Here is a 20,961-nt window from a genome sequence, read left to right as displayed (position 1 = left end):
GACAAAATTCGGTCACGTACACCTTGAGCTTTCTTTTTAAGTGCAAAAGTGTCGTAAAATCGCGTTCTCAGAAAAATAGAAATAAAGTGGTGTCCAACGGCTCGATTTATCGACACATTCCAGGATTAGCCTTTGTCATGGATAAGATTACTGTAGAGCATTTTTCAACACCATTGTGTTCCATTTGACGTCGCTATTTTTTACCTGCCGCGAGTCAATCGGTAGCGTCCCCATGGAAACACACATAGGCCCGTGTGTGACCCTTAGGTGTCTTAGAAAGCTTGTAGGGCAGCGGTTTCCATGCGACTTGCGGTTTTTGTCTAACTCCTTGCGTTCTCCCCATTAAAAATACAGAAAAACTCGCAAAATAGGTTCGTGACAGACATGAGGTGTTCCCTGAAGAAAGCACTTGACCATCAAGAAAAAAGAGGGCACGAGGGCTACAGAGTCTTCCTTACTGACTTTAGGATGCACTACATGCAAATAGAGTGTTAGAAGCAAGACTTCAGTCGAGCAGAAGAGCAATTTTGTGACGAAAGCTTGATTCCATATCTGGCCACAGCGACAGGGCTTGACACTTTCCGGTTGACGTGACTACCAAAATAACTTAGGCATTTTAGATGTCCAGCACACCTAAGTGTAAAATAGTTTTTGTAAGGCGAAAGACATGCGTTTTAAAAGAACGTAAAATACGAATATAGATATTTTGAACCAAACGAAGTCTCCCCCACCATAAAACACACACACACACACACACACACACAGACACACACACACAGACACACACACACACACGCACACACACACACACACACACACACACACACACACACACACACACAGTGGCGCAGTATGCTGCTATTGTGGATAAGTTCCCACTTACTCGATCCACATTCCGTGTGCTGTTCGGAGATCACGATCAGCCTATTTTATGTAAGCTGCAGGACGAAGGCTTCTCCCTGCGATCTACAATTACCCCCATCATACGCCAAGCGATTCGAACTAGCATCCACAAATTTCCGAATTTCATCACCCCAATCAGCTGTCTGCCATTCTCGACTGGGCTTTCTTTCTCATGGTACCCATTTCCTATAACCTATTTCCCCTTAAACTTACGCAGAAAGGCAGCGACATCCTAGAGGGAACACCCACCCTACAAAGGCCCCCCTCATACAATTTCGCATTTATATCAATTGAAATCGAACGTATCTTGTGACAGAGTTAGCAAGTGGGCCGGAATTGTGCGTGTCCTGCAGAGCCTAGGCCGTATTCTTAACTGGATGACTCGGCGCTGACGGCATTCCTCTCATATTTCCAAAACGTTTTGCCAAGCACCGCAATTCATTTGGGAAGACCTGCCGCTTGCACAAGTACAAGTTGCAAGATCACGTCCGCCGTCGGACCGGAGGAGGAAGAGCCGTAAACGAGCCGTTCCCGCAACGTTTCCCGACGGCAGCGCGAAGGTTCAACGCGATTTCTAGCCGCGGCCGGGTGACGTGCGCAGAGCGTCGCCTGAAGGGACGCGGTTTGGCGCTCGGGGCAGCCTCCCAGTTTCGGTATTGAGGGCTCTGGTAGCCTACATTCTTCGTGCCACAGTTTCGCATGTAATCGCATTTTTCCAGATTCAAAAGTGGGTGCGGCTTACACGGAGAGCTCGATTCAATGTTCTGTTAAGATGGGCCTGCTGAAACTAAACGCTTGAAAGTTAAATAGATTTTTCGCAAATAGCGGGTATTTACCCCGTATCAACCGTAAACCCTTGATCGCTAGCAATGACGGCATGTCTCTGAAAGAACAGTGTTTTCATTTCAATGCGGTGATATTTATATGTTACTTTGTAGAAACACCTAGTACAGTAAATATGGTATAGCACGCTGGCACCTAAAAGAAAGAACGGCGCCAAAAAAAAGTAATAAAGCCAGTTGATGTAAATGCACTGAAACAGTTCACGGCACAAAGCACATACAAATTAAATTTCGATATATGGATCATGTCACATAAATGTAGAACATACAACACAGAATGCATGGGAAAGGAAAGTCAGTGAACTCGTATGTAAGAAATCCAAATCACAACAGATGTCGTATGAGACACTATAACATGAAATCGGCTGTCATCACTGTATATATAAACACCAAATGAGCTCACAGTGATTCGAATGTTTATGGGCACAGAAATTAATATGAAGGCTATAATTTTCATGCATTTCTGTCGGGTCAATGAATTGACCAACCGTTCAGTATTTCCGATTTCTGTGAAGGGAAGCTTTCTTTCCCTCTTTATCCCACTAATCGGGTGCAATGTTTCTGAGTACACACCAACTTGGTCCACTATATATATGCGATGGCGTGTGTGCCTGAATTGATGACTTGGACATCTGGGTATATATATGCACCTAAGCAAGCTACATGTCTGTCTCTTGACCCGTTAACATCCCTGCTTTTTTTTTCTTTATTGCACGGAATTATCAGTTGTGTCAAACCAATAAAGTTACATTGCATATGAAAGAAATTCACACATATTTATTTATTTATTTATTTATTTCATGTACCCTCAGGGCCATTGGCATTGGAGAGGGGAGTGGGTACAGGCATACAAAACAAGAAAAATAGGAAATGTGATACAAGGAATAGGAGTATTGCAATAAAAGTTAACAAGTGTGTCTACTCATACAATATTAGCTACATTGGTCATTGGTCTACATAGTAGCATTGGTGAGCATAGCATTGGCTACATAGCATTGGTGAGCATACATAGTATGCAGACCAATGACAGTTCAAAATTCTGGCAAGCAAACACAAGCGTCCAGACGCGAAATCTATTCAGGTACGGGATCATATGTAGCCACCACGGTACGGACTTGAGCAGTCTCTTCTCGGAAGATAGACCTTGTCGAGCGCGGTGGCTCGGCATGTCTGCCGATCATTCCATTTCTACATAATGAATAAAGTCCTTATTACATAAACAAATTGTATGGTGTATTACTCTCTGTCTTTTTGAAAGGAAGGAACCGGATACCATTGCATATGAGAGGAAAGTCTTTTTTTTTATAGTTCTTTGTAAAATGTTCCAAAAATGAAATGTGTCACGAGAAAGTATAAAGAAATGTTCTATTGTCTCGGGTTAATTGCAAAGTCCACATTTTGTATTCCAGGGTACATACAGTCCTTTTTCCTGAAGCCACGTCTTAACTGGAAGTGTGGAGGTGTGCAGCTTAAAGAAAAAGGTTTTCTCTGCTGTCGCAATGCACATTGTATAGACACGGTGAAGAACATCTTGACCAAATAGAGACGGGTACGGCTTTCGGTACAGAGGTTCAGGGAAAAGGTTCAGGAAACGGTAACCAAATATTAATGGGTGAATCTGACTTTAAGGTATGAAATAGTGCTGACAAGGGGTGCTATGCAGGATGCGTCGAGTTTCTCGTTCACCCGAGTTTTGCCCGAGTTTGCTCGACGGCAGTCAGTGAACGGAGATAGAGCGGAACGAGCCGAAGGTGCAGGCAAAAAAATATGTAGTCAAGAAATCGCGTATGACAACATGAGCGCACCCTGCGCGGCACGCTGCTTCCACGTTTCAAGCGCAGAAGGCTGCACAACGAAACGCGCCAGCGCCGCGTATTGTTATCAACGGATTATCGCAACTTAGCGATACCGTGACTGCCCCGCTGTCTGTCGGCACACTTGCCGTGAGCCGTTTGCCACGCCTTTCCCGGGCGCGTCAAGGGCGTGCCTCATCTTTCGGGCGCTATCTATCTATCCTCCATCGAATGCGAACGGGGTACATGCGGCGCATTCTTGCACCTACACTTTCACTCAAACGAATACGTTAAAATACGACAAATAAAATAACGCACATTTTTATTTCTTTAGGTATCTGTTTTTCGTTTTCAATGCTAGAAATTTGTGATGACAAACGGAGATCGAGCAAATTATTAAATTTTGCACTTCTTGCCGTGAGTGGCGACAGGGAGGCGAAAGCTTAGAAGCGGTACATTGAAGCGGGTCGCACGCACGAGGGCGTTCACACGGTGATAAGTCGCCTAGGGGCGCTGCAGTGCTATTCTCAATAAAGTCGGTCATGATCCATGGAGGGTCATGGCCACTCTTTCTCTATTAGGGGAATAGAAACGCAGCGCCGCGGTACGGCTATTCATTGCAGGCGCTTCACTAGGCTTTAAGGTCCCCGCTTTAGCGACTAAAAACGACACAACAGCTGTCGCTGTAAAATGGCGGTATGTTATTTTAGAGTGCGTAGTGACGCAGTCCAGTGAAAATGTACCAGTTTATCTTTGTGCGCGAAGCCTCTGCGATACAATGCCAAACGTGCGTGCTTCCCCAGCGACAGAATTCATCGCTTGTCATCGCTTGCCCAGTGAAGGCGCGTCTGAGCGCATGTACGCAGTATATGAGTGTGTTGTGCAGTCGAAGGTGCTTGCGGATTACCTCGGCTGGAGCCAGCAGCGATCGCAGATGGATATCGTAACGACACCGCAGCACTCGCATTCTGGCCGGTGAGGGCTCTTGTGTGCATTTATGAAATCAGATTTCGAACGGAGAGAGGTGTTGGAACTGTTGAGTGCGCAGTGCTTGTGATGAAGAAATGCCATTGCACTGGGCCTAGAAGAGCGAGCGATTCTCGGACGCTGATTGTGTTCACGACGTTGTGGCTCCGTTTCATCACCGATGACAGAGCAGCCATCTGAAACGACTGCGGCAATAAGCACTCCTCAGCATCGTCGTCCCCCTCGACGCCTCGACGCCTTGCAAGCACCTACAGTGACGTGCCGATAATTATTTACTGTGCGCTACGCGCCGCAATGCAGGCAGTGAAACCGTGTTGTGCGGCCATCTCAGCCCGAGAGGATGTATGCCAGCGACAGTCAACGCTTTGTTTTCGATCGTGGGGCTCAGTACATCACCGATGACAGTGCGTTGTGCGTGATTTATGTCGGCGGTCAAGATTGTTGATGCCTCTCAGCTCGACACCGCGTCGCTGTTGCCGGAAGATAAGTTGGGCGTGGCCCAACTGTAGTGGGTGCGCGCGCAATAGTTACATGCCTCGCGCGGGGCGTGACCTCTGGTTTTGATTGACAGGCGAACTCGTGCTAAACTCGTACATCGCGAAACACCCTCCGAGTTCAACTCGGGAACATGGCGGCGGCAGCAGCAGCCTGTTTCATTGCATCCAGCGGCAGCAAGCGTCAGTATGACCGTCCGGACCCGTTCACCTGCATGACCGACGGGGAGTTTCAGCGTCATTTTCGCCTGTCGAAGACATCAGTGTGCTGCCTGTTCAGAGCTAGGCGAAGACTCGTCTGCGGAGACAGCGTGGCGGGCTTCATTCGCTCACCGTCGTAGAGCAAGTCATCTGTGCCCTCCGTTTCTACGGGACTGGGAGTTTTCAGGGAAGCGTCGGCGCCGAGCGTTACATCGGACGCCATCAAACTACTGTTAGCCACTGTGTCAGAGATGTGTATGACGCGCTTATCGATGCGGCAGTGCGTAAGCGGTGGCTAGCTTTCCAGAATACTGCGGCGGAGCGGGCATATATAAAAGAATGCTTCCCACTTCGTGGGAACATTACGAACGTAGTCGGGTGTGTCGACGGAACGTACGTAGGAATTAAGGCGCCTTCAATGTCAGCGTTACTGTGATTAACAGACTTTTTCGCTGGTTGATCACTTTTTGTCGATTGTTCTACTTATCTGTCAGGGTGCCTTCCAAATGGCTCACTTTCTTGGGAAAGGGGTTAAGTATAAATAGATAAATGGATATCACTAATTGTGTGAAGTAACCTATGAATCCTAATCTCATAAACAACTTGGGGTTCTTCATTGGCGAAGTTACTAAGTATGCACAATGCTGAATTTTGGTCATGCGTAATCTATCGGCCGCACTATGAAACAGCGAGGCATTGCACAATTTGTTGCAGCGCGAGATGTGGATGTTGCGCCAAGCCGGTTGTGCCTATGCATTTGTGGCGAAATGAAAATGCATTGAGAATCTTAGTGTGTTGGCTTGCATGAAGAAAATACTTCAGATTGTTTGCTCTGTTCACTGTCGATGCATGTGCCAGAGGTTCAGTGCATCTTCTATTTTTTTTGGGGGGGGGGGCGGCGTTATTCTGGATGGATAAATTGTATATTTTCGTCTCATAATGGGGCTCTAATTCTTGAGCATTAGAACAATGCACATCCGATACTCTGCAGAACTCTCTGTACGTGAAGATGTCATGAACCACCAAGGCATTATTGCATATCGGAAGAAATGTGGTGCAGATGCCAATGAAAAGTGGGTCTTCAACCTACCATGATAAAAATAAAACTTGCAGAGCAAATAGACCATTTGTACAGGTTTAGAGCAACGATTACACAAAACGTGATATGCCGAAACGAGTAAACACTTGCCGCATTGCCAAAGTAGGCTGAGCGACATGCAGCATATATTGGCATTGAACATGTCTTGTAACTGTTATTTTTATTGTAAGCCCTCGCTGTCACACCTTTCCCTCCAGCACTCCCTTTACTGAAACGTGGCACTGTCTTTCCATTGGTGTCATGATGATAATGGTAACGGCAGCAGCAAGGCTGGTTAATGCTTGCCTCTTTGATTCTTGTGAGTTTAGTGGTAAAGAATATGGCACGTTCATACATACAGCTGTGCTGCAAAATTTAATATTTGTGATTTTTCGGAGAACAAATTTGTGTTGGGAAATTTCAAAGATGTGCACCATTGTGGCCTAATAACTAGAGCATTGGTGAAGTTGAAGACGGTGTATTGGTATAGAAGCTTGAAGTTTAATTGCACAACAATTCGACGGGACACAAAGAGAAATACACACAGCAGAATGCTTTGCTCTGTGTGTTAAACTTCTTTGTCTGCCGTTGACTTGTTGTGCGATCCAACTTAAAATAGAGCATTGGGCTTCTTTGGTGCAGGACCGAGGAAGTGTGAGCTATTCGACAACATGCCAGTGCCTTGCCACACACTTATGGAAGTCGGAAGGTTTGCAAACAAAGCTTTGCTTTCAAATCCAACTGCTCATGTAATACAAGCGCTGATTGAAAGAACCATCACACAAAAATAATGGTGAAATCAATGGCCTGTGAAAAGTGTAATTTGTATATAGACACTGTTGACATAATAGGTGCCATACCGGTGCCATAATAGGTGCCATACCGGCCTCAAAATTCTACTGGACAGAGCAGTTTGTTTCCTATGTGAAGCTCGACCTCCCATTACATGCTGTGCAAATAACCAAGCTCAGTTTGTTTTGACGTGCTACACAACATTCAGTGTAATCTGTTTTTGATTCTAAAGAAGTGCCAAACACCACCTCTTTTTCAAGGACGTCATGGGAATATTTGGCGAGACCTTTTTCAGCCCCTCATAATGGAAGTGTGGTCAGCCAGGTTTGCTTGGATGCCTTTATAGATTTCTGCTCCTGATCATTGTGTGCTATCAAATTGCAGAAGTCTATGCAACTGGTGCAAGGCATTACGTGTTTCTTTAGTCGGATGCAACTTTAGGAGGCTGCGGAATCTGCACTTTAAGGCAGGTGAACACAAGCCTGCACCAATGGGCACGCACTCGAGACTGATATCGTGCCACCAGCCAGACTAATATTGCTCATTGGAGAGGGACTATTTCTTTAGACGTGTAGGCAATCGGTTGCTGCGCTTTGGTCATCTGGGTGGGGCCTCTCCTGTCTTCTGAAGTTTTATCCGACTGTAAAGGATGCTGCTTTTCATACAACACAAAAGGACAAAGTGTACAATTATTTGGCCTATGAAATGGATACATCAGAAGTGTGCTATGCAAGGGCTTAAGATGTGTGAAATATGGTACATGCAATTATAAGACAATGTTAAAGAATATGTGGTATCGAACATGCATGTAATGGCACATTTGAATCGGGGAGTGTTGCAGTCATATGCACAGTCTATAGGTGATAGCATTATTAAACTCCTGCTGTTTCCTTTCTTCATTGTGAATTACACACACCGTTCATCTTGTGGCTAATGAACACGCACTGTATTCTTGCACATAGAAAGAACAAACAGCATGATGACGTGTATGCTGCATTAGTGTATTTTTTATTTACATGGTCCAAGAGTGGCCCAGGTTGTCTTTGAAGGGACACAAAGTGCATGTTATAAGTCTCCTAATATGCACAGCACAATGTTTACTGCAATAATTTTATTCATGTTCTTGAATAATAAACAAAATATTAAACTGAAAGCTCCTTTATAAGGTGCCTTCTGTGGGCTCGACAGGACAGCAGTGAGGGCACCGATACTACTGTTGCGGAGCAGCCCTCTGGACCTTTGCCACACTCTAAAGAGCACGTGCCTGGCGCTCGCCTACTGCCACCAGGCGGTTGAGTGGCTCCAGCAGCAGAATGTTTTGCTGCAAAAAAGTGTATTGGAATGAATCAGCCACATACAAACCATTATTTACAAAGAAAAATGCTCGTTGCACTATTAGTACTAAGTGCCCTTAAATGTGGAAGCCTCTAGAGTAGTATGCTTAGTAAAACAATGCGTTGGGACAACATTGCTTTATTTTTCAAAACTGGGGTTTTCTTTTTCAGAGCCAATTGTCATGTTTATTAGTGTGCCAGCAGCTGAGGTGGCCCTGCATCTTCACGAGTCTCTACTGTCAGCAGTACAAGCCTATTTTTGTTCGCTGCAAAGCAAATGCCTCACCCTACACTCCCGTCTTATACGAGCTGATTGCATCCTATGCCTACAAACATCATATTCTTGTCCCATTACGCAATTTTCTACCATCCTTGGCTGTAGTTCTCTCTCCTTGACATTCATTCTGTAATGCTTATGTAATCACCTGATATGAATTGGCAACAAGTGATCGAATACGTGCATGGCCTGCCTGCCGATTCCTTTCTTTTTTAATCTCAACTAGCATATCAGTTGCCACGGTTTACTACGCCACTGTCTTCCTGCCTTAATGGTATCTGCAACAATTTTTGTTACTTCGCTTTCTACACCGTCCTTGACATCTCAAGTTTCTTTGTTAACCTCCAGGTTTATGTCCCATATTGCATAACCGGTGCAATGCAATGATTCTAGACTTTTTTCAAGGATATCGGTAACGTGGCGATCACGATTCGGTAATGCCTTCCATGTGCTGTTCAACCCATGAAATTTTTGTATAAGTTTCCTGCTTTATATCAGTACTTGCTATTGATATTTCACTTGGATAAAGATACTCTTCCATAAATTTTCTAGCTTAATGTCACTCATGAATTTCTGTTGCCTCACCAAGTTAGTGAAGGTTACCTTCATCTATTCTATATTTTCGCGGGCCCACTTGCACGTAAAAGCACGAACACTCATTGGTTCTCACTGCCTTCTTTAAACTGCTGGACATTCAGTTCGTTACTACGAAAGTGACTTAATCCGTGCACTCTTATTATGCTAAATATGAAACAGTAGAAATATACTTATCTGCAGTTTGTCTAAGTCTCCTTCACTGTGTTGGTAGCGAGATCCATCGTCGGTACCACCTCGTCGCATCGTAGCTATATAGGATGTCTACCTTTTGCCCACACTATGTAATGTTCGTGACGCTCGCAGTCACGCAGAGTGGAGGAACTCAGCGCACTCGCAGAAGCAGCACCGGACAAGTTGTTTCTTCAGCACTTCGCCGTGAACAGTAGGTGCGCGTTGCGATCTGTAAAATCGCCGAAGCTATTGGCAGTCTTACCGGGTGCACGGGAAGATTGCCCACGGAGGAACAGAACTATCCAAGAAATAGTGGCCTTCGTCGAGCCTGATCACTACGTCGCGCACTGCAAGCTCGTTGTACGGGTTTGTTTACACTGGGCCTCTCTGATGCTTAGCCGCCATGCTTGCCCGGTGAATGGATGTGATGACGCCACTACAGCGCTCCCTCATGGTATAATGCGAAGCGTACTAAATTACAAATTAGTCTAAGACGCATTCAGTGCACATCTCGTAAGCTTCAAAATGCTTCTAAACCACGTTAAAGTAACTAATAATATTGTACTAAATGCATTTGTTTTACAACTTGCTTCTGCATGTAATGCACTCGGTGGAACGACAAACAAGTGAAAGAAGGCACGGCCATGCACCGACGGTATGATCACGTGAGCCCCAGTTTGTCGACCGCCCAGAAGGCAACGCCCAAGGAATGATAGCCAGCCAGAGTGAATCTAGATAAACCAATGAAACTGGAGGCTTGTCGAAAGATAAACTGTGTCTCGGTACCATTCGTGCTTTCATCTTGGGGTGTCGCCAGAGCTCGTGAAGATCCCGAGTTTCGCCAAACTCGACGCATCCTGCATAGCACCCAAGTTCCCTTACGAAGCCCCATAACGGTAGTGTTTGAGCAATGCTTGTCGCGACAAAAAGAAAAGGGAGGTGTGACCCAAGACGTGCTCGATTAACTGCGAGAAGGAATGGATGACGGACATTTTTAAGGTAAAATAAGCGCATGACCAATTGTCGCACAAACAAATGCGCAGCACCCTGGCCTCCCTTTTCTAGCGGAAGAAAAACGTTGTCTCTTGACGTGGCTTACCATGATGAATGCCAAATAAAACATGCAAATATTCTATGAAATGCTTAGACATGGACACGTGAGCAGTGCAAGACCGGCAGAGCATAAAGAAGCTTAGAAGCGAGAGCTGTATTGCATGTCTTAGCTTGTCACGTTTCGACGGATAGCGGTTATCGTGGATGTCCAATGAGGTCCACTGTTACGGAAGTTATCGAGAGGCACACCAAGATATCGCAACGGAGACTGATTCCAATGAATATTCGCGAATACAAAGGGAGTGAGCGCCCACATGCCTAGCCAAAAGCCTCTACCTTTGTGAAAAGATACGCTAGCTCCTGCAGTCTCACAGAAACGCAGGGTAGCGTTTATTGCCTTCGTGAAGCTTGGGTTACTGACGCAAAAGAAGGCGATGTTATCTGCATAAGCTAGCACTTTAATTTCCTTATCAGCATGTCTGTATCCTTTAATGCTCGCCCCGCAAAGCACGCTTAAGCAAAGCGGTTCTAAGTAGATTGCGAAGAGTAAAGGCGAGAGCGGACAACCCTGACGAACAGATGACTGTACCTGTATTATATCTGAGAGGACACGGTTCACAATTAACTTTGTAGTGCAATGCTTAAAACAAAGTGCAACAAACCCCTAACTGAATATGTCGCAGTAATTTGAACAAAAAAATGTGTTCAGCCTTATCAAAGGCTTTGGCGAGGTCAATCTGGAGAAGAGCTACTTGACCTGAACTACCCTCTGCGCATTCAAGGACTGAACGTGCGATATGAACATTTGTCTGTGTAGAGCGGCCTCGAATTCCACATGTTTGATGATCACCTACTAATTTGGTAATGACTGTATGCAATCTATCATCCAGTACTTTTGCAAATATTTGGAATGGACGTTACATAACGATATCGGCCTATATCCGTTTACCTTCTTTATTACTTCATTATTAGTGCTCTTTGTTATTAAGATTGTGTTGCCTTGATAGAAAGATGGAGGAAGCTCACCATATTCATAGGCGTCCTCAAAAAGCTGCTCAAGAAAAGGACACAGGAATTCCTGAAATGTTATATAAAATTCAGCACTAAGGCCAACAGGGCCAGGCGTCTTGATTTTGTGCAGCGTTTCGACGGCAAAATTAATTTCTTCTGGAGTTATTCGCCCATCAACGCATAGTCCATCATCTTCTTCTAAGTGTGGTATAAGCAAAATAAACTGATCAGCTTTTCCTTCATATACATTCTAAGGTTTAGCTGCAGTGAAAAGATCTTTAAAATGAGCTTCCAATAGGGTTATTATTTGGGACGTTTCTGTGTATATAGACCCACCAGACTCAATTTCCAGTAGTTGCGTGGAAAGCGCGTATTGATTTTCATCACTGAGAGTCCTTTTTGTCGGCTGCTCCTCTGTGAAGCGAGTTGTGCGTGAACGCACCATTGCTCCTTTGTACACTTCCATCTCATATTTCTGTATTTGTGCGCGAACTGTATTATTTCATTATACAACCATGGTTCCTGGCTTTCAAAAGCGTGCAGCTTGTGAAGTAGACCATGAAAGTAATGCTTTTCAGTTTTTTTTTTCTTTGAGACAGCTCACATGAAATGACAGTTGCCTCATTTTTTACTCAATTTTCAACATTTCCCATTGAGCAAACAATGGAAGCTGTTGACATTGTGTTATTTCTAGCACTAATTCTTTCACTTTGTTTACAAAACATTCCTCTCGTAAAAGTGGTGTATTAAGTTTCCACAGTTCCCAATTTGGAGCAAGCTTGCGAAATTTTCGGGGACCTCATGAAACAGCTACTAAGCAGTGATCTGTGAAAAATACAGGCTTTAAGGCGTGGTTGAGCGTGTGACATCAGAGATTAGTCGAAACATACACACGACCAAGTGGAGCGTGGGAGACGCCTTGAAAGTGCGTGAACCGCACCCAAGAACGTGTGTAGGCTCCAACGTCTATTAGTTTCTGATCTTCCGTTAACTGATGCAGGAAAGTAGCACTTCCATCATAACAGTTAGTTAGGTGTGAGTAATCCCTGGAGTGACAAACATAGTTGAAGTCTCCCGACAGTAGCAAACCTCTCTCAGTATGTAGGAGCGGAGCAAATGAGAGGAAGAAAGCCTTCCTGTCACTCCCTTTTGAGGAAGCACAAACGCAAATAAACCGCCATTTACGGGAACCAAAAGAGAGGTCACAGCATTTAAGTTCGTGTGACATCAGAGATTTAAGTTCGTCATCACCATGTAGCGACTATGAAGAATGATTTAACTGCTTTCTGACTAACAAAAAGCAACCAGCGGAAGCACCACATGCTTCGCTAATAAACGCCTCGTAATCTGGTTGAAAAGTTAGCAGCGCAAGGTTGACATCACCAGCAGACGATATCTTATATTCCTCACCTTATATTCCTCAGCCCACGTACGTTGAGTTTCGCTACACATAAGGGGAGGGTGAAGGCAGTATCCATTTTGCTCCCCTAAAGCTTTTGTGTTTCATCACCCTTTGCCACAGGTAAATATGTGGTCTGGCTTCCTTTGGACTTCTTCGTGGCACTCTCCTTACTACGCTGATAAAACCGACGCGGCACATTACCACCAGGAGAAGGAGCTCGTTGAGTACTAGGAGACACTTTCTCGGGCGCCTGTACTGCACTTCCCGTTGCTTCGTCGTTGCATGGTGCCGGCCGTTTCCTTGCCTGACTTATGTCCATCGCCTCTTCTTCTTCTTTTTCCTTGTCATCAAGGGACTTTTCTTTAAGGCTTGCTAGGCCAGGTGGGCAAACTGAGTCATCGTCGCCTGTAGCTTCGCTAGTGTTACTTGAGCTGTTGTGACCATTCGGCATTGGCTTCAAGGACTCCTGGTCCTCGTCCCTAATGCCACCTGTATTCACTCCGGTGCCGTCCACTACTCCTGTAGAATCAATGAGAAGGTCCAGTTGTGGCTCGTCTGCGCTATATTGCCCAGAACGAAACTTATTGGCGTAGGTGGACGCGCAGGCGTCCTCTGAGTGACCAAATCGGTGGCACTGCAAACATATCGGTGTTCAGTATTGTGGACGAACGTGTCCCACACGCTTGCAACGAAGGCACAGCGGAGGCCTACCTTGGATAAGTACGAGGCACTGGTGTCCATAAATTGACATAATGTGCGGTATTGAGCTTACGGTGGTAGTATCCTTTAGCCCCAAGGAAACCTCCCGGTTTGGTGTCACCCACTGTTCCATACCAGTGCATCTCCATACTTCTCTATCCACCGACTTTACTTGACCATAGGCATGGAGCACCGCTTTAACGCCTCGTGGTTCAAAGTGAGGTGGAAGTCATAGTAATTTCAGCTTCATGTTTTTAGTCTCCGGATGTATCACCATGCACTTCAGCCCTTTACAATGGAGCTCACCACAGGCGACAAGAGTCTGTCTTGCCACACTACTAGCGCAAGTAACCATCCATACATACATGGTTCTTTTGATACTGTTTGACACCTACATTACCTGAAGTATTCACCACTTCAAGCAGAGCGTCTCGGAAGTTAGGAGCATGGAAGTCAGGAGTCAGGAGCCAGGCCCTGTTTTTCTCGGAAACCGAGATGCGTCGAAGACATTGAGGATACAGTGCCGCAAGCCGCGGGCTGCATGCCTGCAGCTTCGCTGCCACCTCTGGTGTGACCCCCTTCGCTGACCGCAGGCATCACCCTCCACCTCGAGCCCCGCGTCTTACCACCCTGGCGGTGTACGGTAGCACGTGTTGTTGAGAGAGAGTAAAATTGCGTTTCAAAGAGAATGGTTGTGTGTCTGTTTTCGCCTGCAAGGTGGCTAGGCCCTTTTTGCGTGAGAGCCGCTTGAGGCAAGTGTACGCATGTACCTTAGTATGCGTCGCGTGTTTCTGGTTCGCAGTGGCATATTCGCGGGCCGTTGTTGACCAGAGCTACATTTTTAACCAAGTGCATGGTTAGCTTGCTGAGTCCGCGGTACCACCTTTTTTGACACACACACACACACGCACGCATGCACGCACGCACACACACGCACGCACGCACACACGCACGCACGCGCACACACACATACACATACATGCCACACGCATGCACGCACAGGGATATATATATTCGCACATATGTTGTACTTAAATCACTGTACATACCATATGAGGATTTTTCTGTGCACATGCTACATCGCCCCCTGTCATCCTGAGAAAGACACCTTACACAACCAATATAAAGACGACGAAGTATTGCGCTTTTGATCCTCCACCACTGCTACACCACTAACTCAAGCAAGTCTCGCGTCATCTAGATTCCGACATTGCATTTGATCTGTTCTCCGTTTTCTCGTAAATGGAATAGCCGCTATTATTCTGTGGTCAAATGTAAATCTCATATCATGTAAAACGAATGCCCTTTCTTATTAATAAAGAATATTTCAGTGACGTAAACACTTGATACTAATGTCACCACATGAATATGCTAATAGTTGCTTAGGTTTTATGGCATGTACAGAGGATGATGGAACTCACTCACCAAGTGTAGAATCGATGATGTACGGTACGACTCCTCCAGGCCACAAAAGCCTATCATCAGTGGTTCCAGTCCGCTGCGCAGATTTGATAGTTTCATGCGTTCCCATTGCGTCGAACAGAAAATTTATTTCTGGTGTCGATAACCTCAACATAAGCGTTTAAATCAGCTAATTTCTCAGCGAAACATATTGAGTATGTATGTACCAACACGTAAGTACACCAAGTTGGTATACATAAAGGCTACAAAGCACGTACCACCATGTCATATGCACTCTTAGGGAAAGATACACCCTTTGGCTTGCGCCTTATGCCACACAACAATAATCGTTATCTGCCTTGATGCGTTTTTTTTTCTTTAACGCTGCGAGCCCGGTACTTTCCAGTAACGAACGGCACGCGCGTTATCAGCGTAGAACAGTTTACACCCTTTGGAGTGCCCCTTCTGATAACGCGCGTGCCATTCGTTTGTGGAAAGTTCCGGGCTCACAGCGTTAAAGAAAGGAAACGCATCAAGGCAGATAACGATTATTCTTGTGTGGCAGAAGGGGCAAGCCAAAGGGTGTAACTTTGCCTAAAAGTGTGCATAGCGACTTACCAGTTTTTTTTTTTTTTTTTTTTTTTTACAGCGAACCTGTCTATGGCTAGGATCTCGGAATTTCTTCGTGACGTTACGTCGACAGACAACTATCATCATCAATAGCTCAAACCCCAATTGCAATGGCTCATACCCCCAAAGGCAGAGGCTACAAGCACTCATAAAAGCGAAGCGGACAGCGCATATGTTATTTGTAATCACGCATACAACGTAAAGAACAGATTATGGTTAAATAAAGGACAAGCCCAAAGAAGCATCCAAACCACATAATTCATAATATGCTCCTGCGCCTACATGCAATGCGAAGCAGGTGGCGGACTCCGTCTTCATTTCCGGTAAAAATTAGCGTTGTCCAGGCTGCCGCGTCGACGGCAGCTTGAGTGTACCATACGAAGCAGGGAGTGATGCAACTACACCTTCGTACGTAAAAGTAGAACCCGCCAACCAAGTGATTTGTCTTGTGAGAGTGCTGTGGGAAGGCCAGGTGTGTGAAGACTCCTGAAGAGCAGCGGGCATATTAGACACGGCGAATTTCTCTTCTCTCTTGTGCACTCTTTTTGCCTGCGCCAAGTAGCGGCGCAAGCCAAGTCACAGGCGGTGAAAACGTCTCAGGCTAATGATTAAGTAAAGTCACCACGTGAATTATTGCAGCCTATGTCGCAATTGGTTATCCTTGTACTTGTCGTTTACAGCTTCGCTGTCCGACCACCTACACAGCGCGGATTGAAGAATAGTACTTGTGTAAAATATATTCATCTTTATAATATGTAGCACCATTAATTAAATTAGAAGTAGCCAAGCCGCTGAGGAAATATTTAACGCACACGAAATAATGAAGACGAACGTTCTGGTTTGACTGTTTATCAATTGTTCTGTAAAATAAATAGACTCACGCCAATCTCGTGGCGTCCTTTATTGACGATGTCCCCTTGAAAGCTCCCAGCTTCCATCGCACGAACACCTGTGTGCAAAAGGCGGGTCAATAATAAATAGTGTTATGGCAAGAGAATTGCTATCATTAAAACAAGTATTTCGCGATAGGCAAGCAGCTTTTTAGAAGTGAGAAAGTTTCCTTCGGACACATACCTTTTTCGGCGAAAGACAGGCGCATCCTTTGTCTGTGCAAGTGAAGCTTGCACCGTTAACTGCATTACGTATCGACAGACGTCGTTGACAAGCTTCTATATACAACGTTTTGGGCCATTATTCAGGTAAGCTTCCAGAACAGATGTGTGTACTCCTTTCCGTTGACTGTATAATTATTGGATCCCGATGTTTCTTCACCTCCGTCGTCAGATAACCATTCCAGGAACAGAAGCGAGACGTCTCCGTGTGCGTTAGAATTACGTATGCAAGACATACTCAAGTTTTTGTTTCAATAAATTGCGAAATATGTGCCAAATCCACTTGATTCATGATAAGGGGCCTTCGAACAATGTGAAGTATACGTAGCGGTCACCGCATGCGTTTCCCAGTAAACACCATTGTTGCATGAGCTGCAGTTGCTAGTAAATGGCAACTGATCTCAGTGAATGATGTCACTACTGCTTCATGTGTAAATACGCCTAGCAATGATTTTATCTGTGTTGTGATAGTGCTACGGGAACGTTCTCATAGTTAGGACTGCCGTAGAGCAGCGTGAACACGATAAGCGGTGTTGTGAACCCCCACGTCAATGTGCACAAGGGCGTCGGGCTTAGGCTAGGCACGACGCAGCGGTTCGTGGCAAGAGCAAACCACGCACAGTTAGGATGCTTATTATACTGTACCTTTTACTTAGGTACTTTAAATTCAGTTGTATTGCTGTCCATAATTTCTTGTAATTCATCTCTCCATCGTTCAACGCCACGCCACATCGGCCCATCGCATCTGGTGAAAGCACATCTTCGCTGGCCGAGAACCTTCACATACGGGATTGGATCAGACATTTTCATTCAGAACGGATTTATTCGCGCAATGCAAAATTATTAACCCAGTAGTAGCCTCCAAGTGATGCCTGTACATCACTGATTAACTAAATTCGCACATAATCACCGAGTCAGTACGCCGAGTGAACGCGATATAGCCCAGAAGCACCAAACAACTCCACAATTAGAAGGTGTGCTGCATCCGTTGGAAGGGCTTCATCGGGTGCCTCCAAACCGTTTCACGCTGCGTCCCCTTCCTGATATGTCCGATTACGTGGGCCCTTCCAATCGACCTTAACAAGATTTAACCCTGCCATCCCATCCGTACCACAACACTCGCTTATATTATTGTTATCCTCCAATAATTTTTAATGCGATGGCAATTATGTGTGCATTCCAGGTGCATTTCCCTCGTCAACGTCACCGTGATGTTTCGCATAAAGTCCAAGTGCGATAACAGCGTGGCTTCGCACGCTATGCTGTGGGTGCGAGTGCAAGCATGCGAGGATGACTCGAGGAGATTGGCTCGATCTCGAGCGCGCAAGGGAGGAAGGTGGTGAGGAAGGGTGGCACTGCGTATTTCACCCCGCGACACGCTTCGCGGGGGCTGCTCTGCTCCGGCGGTGGCCGCGTTTGGCGTGGCTGCGCGCTACTGCGAACGCCCTACCGTGAAATCGATCTCCGAGTTGTACAATGTCTAGGCGCAAGGGGAGCTGATAGCTTCGTTTGCTCTGTATTCCCGCAGTTCATTTCGCGCAGAAACGAGAGACAGCATGGCACAGAACATACTCCCACCACGTTCCCGTGTGCCTAAAGCGTGCGCGCAGTTTCGAATGCTTTCTTCAATATGCAGCGTTTCACTGATTCCGCGTACTTTGCGACGATAAACCCGGTGAGGTGCTCAAGCACGTTTGAATTTCAATTTCAATTTTATTTTCCCATCTTACAACACAGATGGAGGGGTTGCAGAAAAAAGCTACACCAGGGTAGCTTGAGAAGTCTACAAACCTAAAATTCAGCAGGGACGCAGTACTGGAACTTGTACAAAAAATAAACCAACAGATAAGTATAACAAGTGATCACTAAAGCATACACAAAACAGCAATACGTGCACACAAGTAAACTCAAGCCATGTTATTTACACACATAGTAAGAACCTCCTCGCGCGAACAAGAAAACAAAACAAAATCAATGAGACTATAACCATTAAGAAGAGATGGCAGAATATAGTGAAGGCGTTCTTCACCAAGTTTAGGCCGGGGTGTCGGTGTTAATAGATTAAATGGCTGTGCCAAAACTGCTATCTGAAAATACATGCTAGAGCGCACAGTTCCAATCTTTCTTCTCGCATTATCTGAATAATACGCCAAAACACGCCACTTTTATTGTCAGAGGGTATGTGCAAACGCTCATCAAAGTATTTTTGTCGTAATTTCTGTAAAATATTCATTGCACAGTGAATAAACACTTAATTCATTACATCAAAGACGCTGAGGGAATTCATACAAGTATCAAAAAGTGAGGAAAGTCGAACATATTTCTGCGCCACCGATTTACCTTCGTGTATATCGGAAAGGGGCAATTCAGGAGTCGGAGCAGACTCTGCATTCCACGCCGCTGTAGCCAGTAGCATCAGAGTAAAATTTTTCACCGCTGACAAACTCATGATGCGGGTCCTGTTCCGAGTAGGAGGTTTTACGTCTTGAAGCAAGAAGGTCATGGAATGGCACTTTGCTGCAGAGACAGATAGATATATGATATTCACGAAGGACTTTCACTTATGTCGAGCGAACAGGGCTTCTGCAACGCCTTACCTGGCCAACATCAGCAATGCCTGCAGCTATATAAGCGAGTAGTCTAATATCTCTCATAGGCCAGCGACATTAAAATGTGACACATCCGGTCGAGAGCATGCTGCAGGGGTTCAGAGTGCTCTCGCACACCTGGAAAATTCTCGCGTTAGTCACGAGAACTATTTTTTGCTAGCATTGTTTTTTTTTGTAGCAGACTTCCTGCAGCAATATTTCGACACCAGATTTTCTTATGAGAAATATTACTCGAAACAATATATTTCGCCGCACTTGGTCCACACCATTTCACAATGCGCTTAGTGGGAAAATATCCGCCAAGCTTGAAGAAGAGGGAGAGCGCATTAGGCGGGGAATCCGTCACATTGCAGCCGCTGCTTGGGCGCGACTAAAACACAAAAATGACGCTTTATTTCACCCGTGGTTCTTCGAATGCCGTTCGTCATGGTGAGGTGACATTCCAAATGCTCTGTAAGTATTTCCCCACTAAAAAGAAAATAATTATGATAATTATTATGATATTATATTATCGCGATAATTTGCTGCGTACTAAGTGTACATTGTTCTCGTCTAGCGTTTCCGTTGCGAGTAAGAGCGCAGTATCGTGCTCGGTGTACCTCCAAATCAGCGCTCCGGTACAAGTGCTTGGCACGCTGCTGTAAGACCCATGCGGTCGTGCGTCCCAGCTGGCCGGATACTCAACCACAATTCAGAGACCCTTGATTTACATAACTGTTGTTGTTGGCTTTTACGCCATTCACCTGGCCGCATTTCCGCTCACCTCAACCCCCTCGGTTGGCCTTTGTGTAACTTTTTGCTTTTCTGATCGAGTGACAAAATCCCAACTGGCCAACTATATTTAATAGCCTCTCTTTCTCTCCTTTTTTCTCTGTTTTCAACGAAAAACATCCGTTCATGCAGCCCGCTTTATAGGTGAACGTTCGTGCCACACAGCCAAACATGACGTCAAGTACTATCACTTGGTTCTAGCAAAGACTGTACGGCCTACAGCTCGCTTTGGCGTCTCGAAGTAAACAAGCATTTCGAAGTACCGCGGAAGTTATATCCTCGTCGTAACGAAAAAATTGCTGCGACTGAGCGGCCCATAGCGAAACAACAATGCTGCCACTAACAGTAGCAAGTATTAAACACCAACTTTCGCATTCCGTCTTCATCGGTGGTTAAGCATGCCTACTTTGTTCGTTTTCATACAATTGAGAAGAATACAATATAAAACTTTAGAGACGGCTTTAGGCCCCGGGTGTTTTTGCCACTCTTGTGCCAGTTCACCACGAAACAATACCGGGTACCTACGCTGTCCTACCGCCTAACCATCGAGAAACAAGGCGACGCGAAGAGCAGTTTTGCAAACATCGCTCGCATCACATGTGTCTCACCAGAGCCGGCGACCTGACACGCGGAAACGCCGCCCTCCTTCAGGTAAAGGAGCGGCGCTGGCGTCTGTCCGCAAACATGATGTTGGGAGCCCTAAGGTGTTGCTCGAGGTCGTGAGTTTGATCACAAAAGCGGCAGCCGCACTTCCAAGGTCACGAAATGGGAAAACGTCCTTGCATTTTGATTTACGTAACGCAG

General features: G+C 45.6%; 1 protein-coding gene across 1 annotated transcript in view; it reads right to left on the bottom strand.

The window, feature by feature from the left end:
- Positions 1-16,590, bottom strand: part of LOC135896400 (astacin-like metalloprotease toxin 4) — a 38,825-nt gene extending 22,235 nt beyond the window's left edge. The window contains exons 1-2 of the mRNA XM_070539611.1: positions 16,547-16,590; positions 15,060-15,132 (exon numbers count right to left, since the gene is read on the bottom strand). The gene's annotated coding sequence lies outside the window, so the exon portion shown is untranslated. The remainder of the gene's footprint in view (positions 1-15,059; positions 15,133-16,546) is intronic.
- Positions 16,591-20,961: the final 4,371 nt, after the last annotated feature.

This window comes from Dermacentor albipictus, chromosome 5 (genome assembly GCF_038994185.2).
Source record: "Dermacentor albipictus isolate Rhodes 1998 colony chromosome 5, USDA_Dalb.pri_finalv2, whole genome shotgun sequence".
NCBI classification, from domain to species: domain Eukaryota; kingdom Metazoa; phylum Arthropoda; class Arachnida; order Ixodida; family Ixodidae; genus Dermacentor; species Dermacentor albipictus.
This window is presented reverse-complemented; position numbering and strand designations above follow the sequence as displayed.